Consider the following 12840-nt stretch of genomic DNA (forward strand, 5'->3'; position numbering starts at 1 on the left):
GCATCCATAATAGGGATGCTGAAGAGAGAAGGAAGATCCTGCTGGAAGCTAGGGATACACTTCAGTGGGGGGATGGGAAGGAGAGAGCCAGTGATGGGGGCTTCCAGCACTAGTGGAACTGGGTGACATAGAAAGATCTGGACTATGGAAATAGATCTTGAGAACAGAGCACTTTGGAAGAAAAGAGAAAGCTGAGACATGGCGAGTAGTGAGCTGGGTTAATAAAATTGTTTGTTGCTGTGAGAAAAAATTATTTGGTAGAGAAAATAAAGAGCTGGGGTGTAAGAAGATTTATAAGTCATGGAGAAAAACATCTGAGGGTAGAAAAGGAAGACATGGAAGAAAGGCTTGGGCTCGGAGGGAAGAGTCAGAGGGGCTTGTAACAACAGCTGGTGGGTTAGAGAAGACACAGTTTGGAGGGCAAAAGAGGGCGGGAGCTTTGAGGGGAAAAGAGGGAGGGAGCTTGGAGGGGAAAAGTGGGAGGGCGCTCGGAGGGGAAAAGAGGGAGGGAGCTTGGAGGGGAAAAGAGGGAGGGAGCTTGGAGGGGAAAAGAGGGAGGGAGCTCGGAGGGGAAAGAGGGAGGGAGCTCTGAGAGGAAAAGAGGGAGGGAGCTTGGAGGGGAAAAGAGGGAGGGAGCTCGGAGGAGAAAAAAGGGTATTGATACCGTTTAAACAGTATCGATATTAGAGAGATTTGATTGCACAGACCAGATTGCCCATACCTCCCATCCCAATATAAAATAACTTTGTCACACAGAAACAGTTTGCGGTTCCAACACACACAAAGGTACTATATTGTAAAAAGGGTATAATCAGCCTTAATCTATACAATGCAGCTATATACAGGATAAAGACAAAGATACAATTACCAATACTTCGCCATGCGATCTGGATCCAGACTAACAGCTGTCTCTCAGATAGCTGGTTGTTTCTCCAGGGTCAAGCAGAGAAGGACAAAGGGAGAGGAAGAAGGGGTTGGGATCCAGACTGCATAGGAATTTATAGGTGTACAATTTCCTTTGAACATAAGCTAAATACTCAGAGGGGCAGAGTCACAATGGTTGTTGCTATTCATTGGTTAGTAGATGGTTGACGTCACTGGAGGTTGAATTGTGTTAGAAGATCCCTTTCTCCTACCCTTGGCATGCAACTCTACAGGGGATGTGTACAGTGATTTTTACAGTATAGAGTATAATTCTTGGCAGGTCTTCATAACTCGATAGTGATCCCTTCCATATTCATTCTGTTGGTTTCATATTCCTGTTGAGACAGAGGGAAATCGGTAGATACTACTCATGACCCATTTATCGTATTCCTAAGCCCAGATATCATATAACTGCTATTTAACATGTAACATTCACTGTATACTTTTAAAACACATAAACTTCTATGTTTGGAACATTTATTGTGTAAGTGGGTGAATATTTGTATGAGAGGAAAGAGGTGTTTATGTACTGTAAAATGGCGCCTAACTGTTGTGAGCACAGAAGCATGGCTTGCCATTCACAATATGGCGAGTTGCTGTGGCATGGGATGCGTGTGCATGTATAGCGAGCATGTGCAATTGCGCAAGTGCGTGCACGAATGCGGCGGGAGCGTGTGTTCGCATAAAATGGCCGTGGACGATCAAATCGTCCAATGGATGTCGTGTTGCGATTCGTGCGCAATTAAGCGATCGCAACCAATTTATACGGTTTCGACAAGGGAGGGAGCTCGGAGGAGAAAAAGGGAGGGAGCTCGGAGGAGAAAAAGGGAGGGAGCTTGGAGGGCAAAAGAGGGATGGAGCTTGGAGGGCAAAAGAGGGAGGGAGCTTGGAGGGCAAAAGAGGGAGGGAGCTTGGAGGGGAAAAGTGGGAGGGCGCTCGGAGGGGGAAAGAGGGAGGGAGCTTGGAGGGGAAAAGAGGGAGGGAGCTTGGAGGGGAAAAGAGGGAGGGAGCTCGGAGGGGAAAGAGTGAGGGAGCTCGGAGAGGAAAAGAGGGAGGGAGCTTGGAGGGGAAAAGAGGGAGGGAGCTCGGAGAAAAAAGGGAGGGAGCTCGGAGGAGAAAAAAGGGAGGGCGCTTGGAAGGCAAAAGAGGGAGGGAGCTCGGAGGAGAAAAAAGGGAGGGAGCTTGGAGGGGAAAAGAGGGAGGGAGCTTGGAGGGGAAAAGAGGGAAGGAGCTCGGAGGGGAAAAGAGGGAGGGAGCTAGAAGGGGCAAAGAGGGAGGGAGCTCAGAGGGAAAAAGAGGGAGCTTGGAGGGAAAAGAGGGAGGGAGCTCGGAGGGGAAAAGAGGGAGGGAGCTCGGAGGGGAAAAGAGGGAGGGAGCTCGGAGGGGAAAAGAGGGAGGGAGCTCGGAAGGGAAAAGAGGGATGGAGCTTGGAGGGGAAAAGAGGGAGGGAGCTCGGAGGGGGAAAGAGGGAGGGAGCTTGGAAGGGAAAAGAGGGAGGGAGCTCGGAGGGGAAAAGAGGGAGGGAGCTCGGAGGGGAAAAGAGGGATGGAGCTTGGAAGGGAAAAGAGGGAGGGAGCTCGGAGGGGAAAAGAGGGAGGGAGCTCGGAGGGGAAAAGTGGGAGGGAGCTCGAAGGGGAAAAGTGGGAGGGAGCTCGGAGGGGAAAAGAGGGAGGGAGCTCGGAGGGGAAAAGTGGGAGGGAGCTCAAAGGGGAAAAGTGGGAGGGAGCTCGGAGGGTAAAAGAGGGAGGGTGCTCAGAGAAGAAAGAGCTTGGAGAAGAATAAAGCCTGGGATAGAAGAGAAAGAGGGGTTGGGTATGGGATCCGACAGTCACAATACCAACACTAACAAGTAAGTTCGCTAACCCTTAACCCTACTCTTAACTCTCCCCCGCTGCCTAAACCTAACTCTTCCCCCTTAGTGCCTAATCCTAACTCTAACCCTAGTGCCTAAGCCTAACCCTCGATACTTATCTTCAGGATGCCGGCTGTCAGGATTCTAGAGTCCCCACTGCTGTCGGGAAACTTGAGTTGGGAATCACCACTACTGCCGGGATTCTGGAGCCGGGATCCCCACTGCTGTTGGTATTCTGGAGCCGGGAATCACCACTGCTGTCGGTATTCTGGAGCCGGGAATCCCCACTGCTGTCAGTATTCTGGAGCCGGGAATCCCCACTGCTGTCGGGATTCTGGACCCGGGAATCCCCACTGCTGTTGGGATTCTGGAGCCGGGAATCCCCACTGCTGTCAGGATTCTGGAGCCGGGAATCCCCACTGCTGTCGGGATTCTGGAGCCGGGAACCCCCACTTCTGTCGGGATTCTGGAGCTGGGATCCCCACTGCTGTCGGGATTCCGGCGCTGGTATTTAGACTGTTGCCATCCCCTCCGCCGGGATGCTGAATACATCTCAAGAAAGGGAGTTAGAAGGGGAGAAAGTTATTTTAATGACTTATAACATACATTGTTGAAGAGACTCATGCCTGAAGGAAACAGGAAAATGTTCTATTGCCTGTTTATGTATGTACTAGTTTTGGGCAGTATTAGAGTGGCAAGAAGAGGGCCCAAAATATTTTTGCACCTGGACACCCATTTGCTAGTTCCGCCATGGTATACATGCGTGTACCTCATTACCTATATAGAAACATAGGTATAAAGCGCCCCCTGAATAGTGCACATCATATACAGAATAACAATCGTTTTACAGCTACGTCAAAACATTTTTCAGTTAGTATAAAATAGCAACGCCTTTCTTCACTAATCCAGTGATATTTATTCATTAAGTGGTATTTAAGGAAAAATGTCCCAGCTATGTATGAAGCTGGGCGCTGCCTTGGGGGAATAGTTCTTCTTATTCTGTTATCTCACTCATTAACCCATAATTTACCCCTTCCTGGCGAACATGTCTAATTGTGTTCAATGTTCATTTTATCCTGGAATTATGTCAGCGCTGAATGAGTTAAACAGTTTTCCTGTAATTGCAGAAACTCCTATAAATGATATTTCCATAGGTCCCTAGTAATGATATTTATAGAGACTCTGTATCATTTAAGATAGTTGAGGACCTGTCACAGAAATAGATTCTTTCATCTTTCCCGTGTTTGCGGATGAACTTCTGAGCGTGCCGCAGTTTATGTAATGAGCGGGACCAGCGCCACACTCAGGGGGAGCGAGCAAATGAGTGCAGTGACCCAACATTTAAAATGAGATTACATCTCTAGGGGTGATTGATGAAGTGATCTTTTATACAACAATGATTCACTGAATTACATGTCTCAGTTTTCTACCAGGAAGAATCACATCAGACTGTAGCTAAGACCAGCTTATATTTAGAACGCACGTCTGAATTTCTGGGCATTAAGTGGCCTCTTATTTATATAAATAAATAAATAAATATATATATATATATATATATATATATATATATATAGAATGCTTTAAAAAATAGAAGTGTTATTAGTTTATTTTTATCAATTAACAAAATGCAAAGTGAATGAACAGAAGAGAAATCTAAACCAAATCAACATTTGGTGTGACCACCCTTTGCCTTCAAAACAGCAACAATTCGCTGCGTGCAGCGGGACTCGGCAGGGTGCCGGCATTGGCAAGTGCATACACACTTGCCGATGATGGCGCGACGGAGGGAGCCATGCTGCATTCGTCAGGATGGCCCCTGCTGACGATAGCGATGTCTCTGATGATGAGCGGGAGCGCGCATTGTCAGCGACATAACGGGTACACACTGGCCGATGTGCCCGATATGTCGTCCGACCTATAGTCTAGTGCAGGCCTGGCCAACCTGTGGCTCTCCAGCTCTTGTGAAACTACAAGTCCCAGCATGCCTTGCCACAGTTTGCTATTAGGGAATGCCAAAACTCTGGCAAGGCATGCTGGGACCTGTAGTTTCACAACAGCTGGAGAGCCACAGGTTGGCCAGGCCTGGTCTAGTGTGTACCCGGCTTCAGAGTCGAGGTGGAGGCACTAACGAAGGAGGACCCATTCCAGCCTTGTATATTGAAAAAGGTTACACATTATCAGCCTAGACAAGATTTCAGCCTTCGTCCGCTCCACTTCCACCAGTAGTGAATGCAGTGATTCATTATTACTATTAGATGGCTGTTGCCGCCACCGCGGCTGGCACAAAGACTAAGGGGGAGATGTATCAATCATTGGACAGAGAGAAAGTGGAGAAGTGGCCCAAAACAACCAGTCGGCTTCTATCTGTCATTTAGCTAGCATAGGGGTCTATTTACTAAGCAGTGTTAGGAGACAGAGTGAAAAGTGATAAGAAAGTGATAAGGTGCCAGCCAATCAACTCCCAACTGTCATCTCACAGGCTGTGTTTGAAAAATGACAGTTGGGAGCTGATTGGCTGGTACCTTATCACTTTCTAATCACTTTTCACTCTGTCTCCTAACACTGCTTAGTAAATGGACCCCATAGTCTTTGAAATGGCAGTTAGAAGCTGATTGGTTGCTTTTGGGCAACTACTCGACCATATCTCTCTCCAAGCCTTGATACTTCTCCCCTTAACAGAGGTAGTCTGCCTCCCCTGTACCTCATACCAGTGACTCATTCTAGGCACGGGATTAGAGCATAGAGCATATGCAGCCCACAAATTGTTCCTCCTAAGACCACGTTCCAACCTTGCCTCATGGAAGGAACAGGCCTGTTTACAATTATGGTTTAGTGGGTCACAGCCCGTCACCTCACTACTATGGACAAAGTCTTAAACACTTTACATTATGATAGGCCTCTGGGATTTGTACATCAGGTCAGGTTGTGTATACACTGTCACTGCATAGGGAGGAGGCTATGGGCAAAAGCGAAACCATGTCAAACAGGTCAAGTTGGAGATATTTAAAAGATGTGAGGAATGGTCAGGGCTGGCAGCAAGATAATGTGGTAATAGACTGCAAAATAGCTCCATATACAGTAATGTAATTAGGTAAACCTAATTACATAGACAAGAAGATGAATAGAACAGGCGCTTCCTATAACCGATCCAACAAATGTCCATTAGCTGCAGATTTGTAGGGTTTTGTAGAAATTTATTTACTAATGCAACATATGTAATACCTTCGACAAGGCTGAAACGTATGTGAATGTCTGAAATCTGGGACACTTTTCAGTTTGCTTTATAAATTAGCACTAGACAAGCCAAAAGTTAAATTACTAAATGATATGAGATGACTGTAGCAAAGAGATAATAAATATATATAAATATATATATATATATATATATATATATATATATATATATATATATTGTGGCAGTATCACCAGAGGTGGCACTGGTGAGCAGCAGATTCTGTGTGGGGCAGGACAGATCCGCCCAAACAGGGTAGAAAAGCATTGTGGGAAGATGTATAATGGCTGCCGTATGACCAGAGCCCAGGTAAGGCTGCTGGTGGACACAGCCAGACAGTCCAGGTGGGGCTGCAGTGTGAGTGAAGCAGACCAGGTGGTCAGGATCATACCTGCAAGGAGGCAGGGAGATCCATATACCTCTGACACTGTCCTTGTGAGAGGCGGCAGCCAACAAGCTGAGAAAGATATACCAGGCCAGGAAGCCAGTGTCCAGTCCTGCTTGTGGCAGGAAGGACCACAAATCTCAGAGACTGTGAGAGACTTTCATGCAGATTAGCTGCTTCTATTGAGAGGGCTCAAGAAGTGAGCTAGTGCCCTAAGAAAGGGCTAGGGTGTTTATTATTTGATTTCTGTTTCCTGATGTCCATGCTGAAGTAAAAGCACCATTTTTAATTGGTTTTACTGAAATGCAATGTGTGGACTCTAATTCTGCATCTAATCACTGCACCACTAACCGCAATCTACCAAGCTAATAGCCCCAAGCATCACAATAAATATATATATATATATATATATATATATATATATATATATAAATCTCTCTCTATCTCAATACCACATGTATAATCCTACTGCACACAGAATTTATTTATAGGATAGATTTTTTATTTCACACTGGACTGTGGCCAAGATCATCAGTACCAGCACTGGGCGTCTCGCTGAATTATGGCGAAATCCAGAATGATTTGTGATATTTTGGCCAATGTACTGTAGTTTAGTAATTGCACTTGAAAGTCTCATAACTTCTATTTCACAGCATTAAACACTTCTATTATTATCCATTCTGTGCTGACATTCATCAGTTTGAGTCCCTATTCAGTGCTAGATAGAGTTTAGCTCATTGTTTGTTTGATATTTTTTACATTATTGTTTTTCTTAAATCTTCTACTTCAAATATGCTTAAATTGATTCTAAATGATTTAGTTGAGGGTGATGGAGGTGGCACAGAAAAAGAGGGTTGGATGGGCGGCACAATGACACAAAGCGGAACGCCTTTGCTCCGAATTTAAGATGTTAAAATGTATAATTATTTTTTTTTAAAGTACGTTGGTTTACAAGCCTATGGTTATGTATTACAATATACGTTATGTGCACCTTGATGGCGCGAGGGACTTTGCTGGAACCGACGTGGTGACTTTCAGGGGCTTTTGCACAGCTGCCTGCAAAAACAGGAACTTCAGTCGTTTCTGTCATTGTTTTTTAAATTGCCAATAAAATTCCTCTCTTCTGTACTTTGGATGTAAGAATTACTGTGCACTCTTATACTGTGGGCTTTAGAAGTTCATATGTATTTAAAAAAGGGATCTGAAATGTAAAAAAGTAAGGGGAGGGGGGTAATCAGTATTCTTCTACCTAAGTTGAGCCAGGCGAGAGGTGTTCTGCTGTTTTGGTGAATTGTGCAAATAGTGCGACACATAGCAGCAGTAAGTATGTATTTATCTGCCCTGGCGCGCCATTCATCCCGCGAGAAGCCTGCTCACAGATTTATAGGACAGTCCATGGATCTGTGTGCAAAATTCAGACACACAATTACGTTTTGGAGCTTCCCAATAGCACAATTCTTCCGGCTCATAAATCATCCTCAAACATAAGCTTTTTTTTTTATTCTCATGACCGTTCAAAACACCACGGATTTACTCCTTTGGAATTGATTAAGTGACCGAGAAACTACTCACTTTCCAGACATCAGCAGGAACCATTTCTCCCTGTCTGGTAATAGAGAAAGAACAATGTATAGGGTAAAAAAAATACAAAACTTTATTGAAACTTTTGCCGATTTCAATAGACTTTGAAGTCTTTTTTTTTTTTGCGAGTTCCTTTGGAAGTTTTGGAAAGTTTTTTTGTGAATGGCACGGGGACTCGTCACATCTGCAGACGGATAATGGCAAAGTGTCAGAGTACAGCCTGGTTGTTTGCATTTGAAATTTGTGTGGAAAACAATTTTATTTCAATCGATTTGTAAATAAAGATGTCACCTTTTGAATATCATGCCGGCCCAAGTAATGCCAAATACCCTTTTGTATACTGCCGGCTGAAAGGATGTGCTCAATGGAATATGTAAACAAGACATTGATCATGGGCTCTGGTTCTGTGCCCTGCTTTGTTCTGTTCCGGCTTGTGTGAAATGTCTGCTACTTAGGAGAGGCTGCGAGCACTTTACACGGGGATCCCCGGTGCACAGTATCCGGTTACGTTCCTACTATTCAGGGCAGTTCAATGGGCTTAGAGCATTCATCAATAAATAAACACACAATAATGCAGTCACTTACACAAAACAATCCATTGTGACACTAATAGGAATACGTTAAAAGGGATCTGTATTAAGGTGGATTTGTCACCTACACCACAAAAAGGCCCCAACAATCTGCCTATAAATTCACCATAAATGAGATCTCCCATATGTCCCCATTTTCTAAGGACAGTCCCCTGGTTTTCCCGCGCCAAATGTTTTCTTTCTCCATTATTCAGGCTCCTGATGCATTACCTGGTAAAGCAGCAATAGGGCCTATAATTGTTTCACTTATTTGGGAAATGTCTAAATTGCAAGATCCCTATCATTGAGGCATGAGGCACAAAGTGTTTCATGCCTCAGATGTTGCAAATTCTGGGCCTGATTCAGAGATGGACGCCATAGCACAGAGGCTGTGCTGTTTGGCGTAGAAGGTAATACGTGTTAAGACGCCCAGTGCCGGCTTCTATGATTCGCTTGCTGCATCTAAAGATGCAGTGTCTGATCCTTTGCGCGAACATCAGGCGGCCATCAGACATATGAGTAACCCTCAGGTGCTGTATCCGAGAATGCAGCCACTGGCTTCGGCACACCCAGAAAATGAGGCCGACGCCTCCTTATTCTGGAACCCTCCCCATGGCGCCCCCAAATGCCAGCAGCACGTCAGTCATACTGCGGCTTACTGGATACTGCGACCGACATTGTAGCGCATGCGCAGATTTTTTTAAAAATGGCTTTCTCCGCTGCATGCCAGTGACAGGTGCCCTAAAACTCAGTGTTATAGGTACATGTGTCCGATGCTAATAGCTAAAGGGTCTCATCTAGAGATGCACGCAGAACAGTCGCAATTACGGATGCTTTTTTGCGCTTGAAAATGCATATTTCCATCACACTGCCCCCATCCCTCTGCCTGTAAGGGTAGCGTCGTCACTGTCAGTGGAGACTTGCACCAGCCCCATCATTCTTAGTGCAGGCATTCCCACTGATAGCCTAAGCTCCCCTCTAACTAGCCTGAAACCCCATCAGCACGCTTGCAACCCGGCCACAGATTTTTTTTTGCATCGGCCGCCATATAAATCTCCCCACCAGAGTGATTTTGCAAAAGGAACAATGAAATGTTCCTGTACAACATGCTCTATGTAGGGCTAAAATAAGAAGGAGCAGCAGACTTGTAGTCTATCATGTGGTAACCTGGGGGTAGTTTTCATTCTGCAGACTGTAAATAAACATTTCTGAACATTATGCTGTTTTCACTTAGATGAACTTGTGATCACTCAACAATCCTAGATATTAATGCTGAGATTGATCAGCACCGAGGACAAGAAAATGTAAAACTTATGTATGTCTGAGGGCCTGACTCAGCAAGGAACGCACGGGTGCAGACGCACGCAATTGGTCGATGGATTTGCCCTGCGCATGCGCGAACCGGGCAGTGAGATGGAGTATGCGTACGCAGGGAGTCCGCAGCCCCAGGGACAAGTGATTGACAGGAAGTGCTGTTTGTGGGTGGTGATGGGGGAGTGGTCAGGCAAACGCAGGCGTGCCTGTGCGTTTGGACTGCGTTTCAGTGGCGTGCATAATTAAGCCTTTGCGGGAGCAGATGCAACCTGAGGTCTACTTGCACACAGGAGGTCTCACTAAGTCTGCGGGAGGGTCAGGTCAACCACTGTTGAGTGAATGGGTCCGATGGTTCTCGATGTTACCGATGTTTCTGCTGTCTTGCCAGGCATAGAGGATGCAAGTAAAGGGAAGTGGGTGGTATTATGTAGTGCTGCTGGGCGTCTGCTTATTCTGCTGCGATTGCCGTGCGTATGCATTAATTAGCATATTCTCGCAGCGGTCGGGTGTGTGCGTCCGCATCCGTGTGTTCCTTGCTGAATAAGGCCCTGAATTAGATCACAGAATGTAATATATTTGGATTACATTCAGATTATGGATTAATACTTTGTATATAGATGTACTGGAGCGCTGAGCACCCAACTTTCTGTATATTAAGTCAGTGTTCGCATTACAGTTTCCGATGTTTGTTACAGACAGTAGATAATATTTGCACATTTATCTTTTTAACACTAACCATTGCAAATGTTACTAACACCATGCAATGCTAATTTATTGTAATTCCATCTAAAAGTTATCACAGAGGACCGTGTGTATCTCTCGAAGATGGAACAAAAACAATTTTGTGCACTATGATATAACGGAGATTCACAGACCTTAGAGCACATATTCACCTATTTATAAGGGGCCTATTCATCATCATCACATAATTTTGACAAAAGCAGGTGAAAAAGCACATTTTCACCTGCAATTGTTAAAATTAAGTATTCGGGCCATTCATTAAGATACACAGATATCTCCTACTTACCTTCTGTTTGCGGAATGGCCCGCTGTCCCCATACACTAGTATCACAGATATCTCCTACTTACCTTCTGTTTGCGGAATGGCCTGTGTGCAAGTTTAATCTCCATCTCTCCACAGTGCCTTTACTATCAACAGCCTGTGTGGCAGCTAACCTCCATCTCTCCACAGTGCCTTTACTATCAACAGCCTGTGTGGCAGCTAACCTCCATCTCTCCACAGTGCCTTTACTAATCAACAGCCTGTTTGCAAGTTAACCCTTCATCTCATCACAGCGCTTTTACCATCACAGCCTGTGTGCAAGTTAACCCTTCATCTCATCTCAGTGCTTTTACCATCACAGCCTGTGTGCAAGTTAACCCTTCATCTCATCGCAGAGCTTTTACCATCACAGCCTGTTTGCAAATTAACCCTTCATCTCATCGCAGTGCTTTCACCCTCACAGCCTCTGTGCAGGTTAACCCTTCGTCTCATTGCACCCTAGTGCATGATCTCCAGCCAGCAATCCGGTATATACTTCGTGGGATATCCAGCTGTTACCTCAGCTTACCAATAAATCTCCACACCTCTCTAGCCGGCACCTCAAGTGCCTTTCTCCAGCCAGGAGTTCTATCCCACTCCCCACGTGCCTATTCCAGGCATTACCCTTGGACCACGGGTGTTTTGACTCTCTTTTCCCTGCAGGCCTTGGTCACCAAGTCAAAGGACCGCGACCTGCTTACAGGGAGCCACACAAGCCCATATCCCGCTTGGAGGGGTCACTGGCGAACACCTCCTTGTGAGTTAGACTCCGCACCATTGACTAGGTCTAGCCAATGACCAAGACTTGTGGATGCGGAGATCATACGTCCAGGCCCCTCGCCTTTGTCTCCTCCCACAGCCTCAGACCTCGGCTTTCAAAAACCCGCCGCCCAGCGTGACACTTACCTTCTGTTTGCGGAATGGCCCGCTGTCCCCATACACTAGTATTACAGATATCTCCTGCTTACCTTTCTCTCCCGGAATGGCCCGCTGTCCCCATACATTAGTATCACAGATATCTCCTACTTACCTTCTGTTTGCGGAATGGCCCGCTGTCCCCATACACTAGTATCACAGATATCTCCTACTTACCTTCCTCTCCTGGAATGGCCGCTGTCCCCATACACTAGTATCACAGATATCTCCTACTTACCTTCCTCTCCCGGAATGGCCCGCTGTCCCCATACGCTAGTGTCACTGATATCTCCAACTTACCTTCCTCTCCTGGAATGGCCCGCTGTCCCCATACACTAGTATCACAGATATCTCCTGCTTACCTTCCTCTCCCGGAATGGCCCGCTGTCCCCATACACTAGTATCACAGATATCTCCTACTTACCTTCTGTTTGTGGAATGGCCCGCTGTCCCTATACTCTAGTATCACATAAATCTCCTACTTACCTTCCTTTTGCAGAATGGCCCGCTGTCCCCATACATTAGTATCACAGATATCTCCTACTTACCTTCTGTTTGTGGAATGGCCCGCTGTCCCCATGCACTAGGATCACAGATATCTCCTACTTACCTTCTGTTTGCAGAATGGCCCGCTGTCCCTATACACTAGTATCACAGATATCTCGTACTTACCATCCTCTCCCGGAATGGCCGCTGTCCCCATACACTAGTATCACAGATATCTCCTACTTACCTTCTGTTTGCGGAATGGCCCGGTGTCCCCATACACTAGTATCACAGATATCTCCTGCTTACCTTCCTCTCCCGGAATGGCCACTGTCCCCATACACTAGTATCACAGATATCTCCTACTTACCTTCTGTTTGCGGTAGGCCCGATGTCCCCATACACTAGTATCACAGATATCTCCTACTTACCTTCTGTTTGCGGAATGGCCCACTGTCCCCATACACTAGTATCACAGATATCTCCTGCTTACCTTTCTCTCCGAGAATGGCCCTCTGTCCCCATACACTAGTATCACAG

The 12840-nt window shown here is 46.0% G+C and overlaps 1 protein-coding gene across 1 annotated transcript in view; it reads left to right on the forward strand.

Moving 5' to 3' along the window:
- INSC (INSC spindle orientation adaptor protein) overlaps nt 1-12840 on the forward strand; it is a 299236-nt gene that overhangs the window by 179970 nt on the left and 106426 nt on the right. The gene's annotated exons all lie outside the window — the stretch shown is intronic.

Source organism: Taudactylus pleione, unplaced genomic scaffold (assembly GCF_031769625.1).
Source record: "Taudactylus pleione unplaced genomic scaffold, aTauple2 ptg000515l, whole genome shotgun sequence".
Classification (NCBI taxonomy): domain Eukaryota; kingdom Metazoa; phylum Chordata; class Amphibia; order Anura; family Myobatrachidae; genus Taudactylus; species Taudactylus pleione.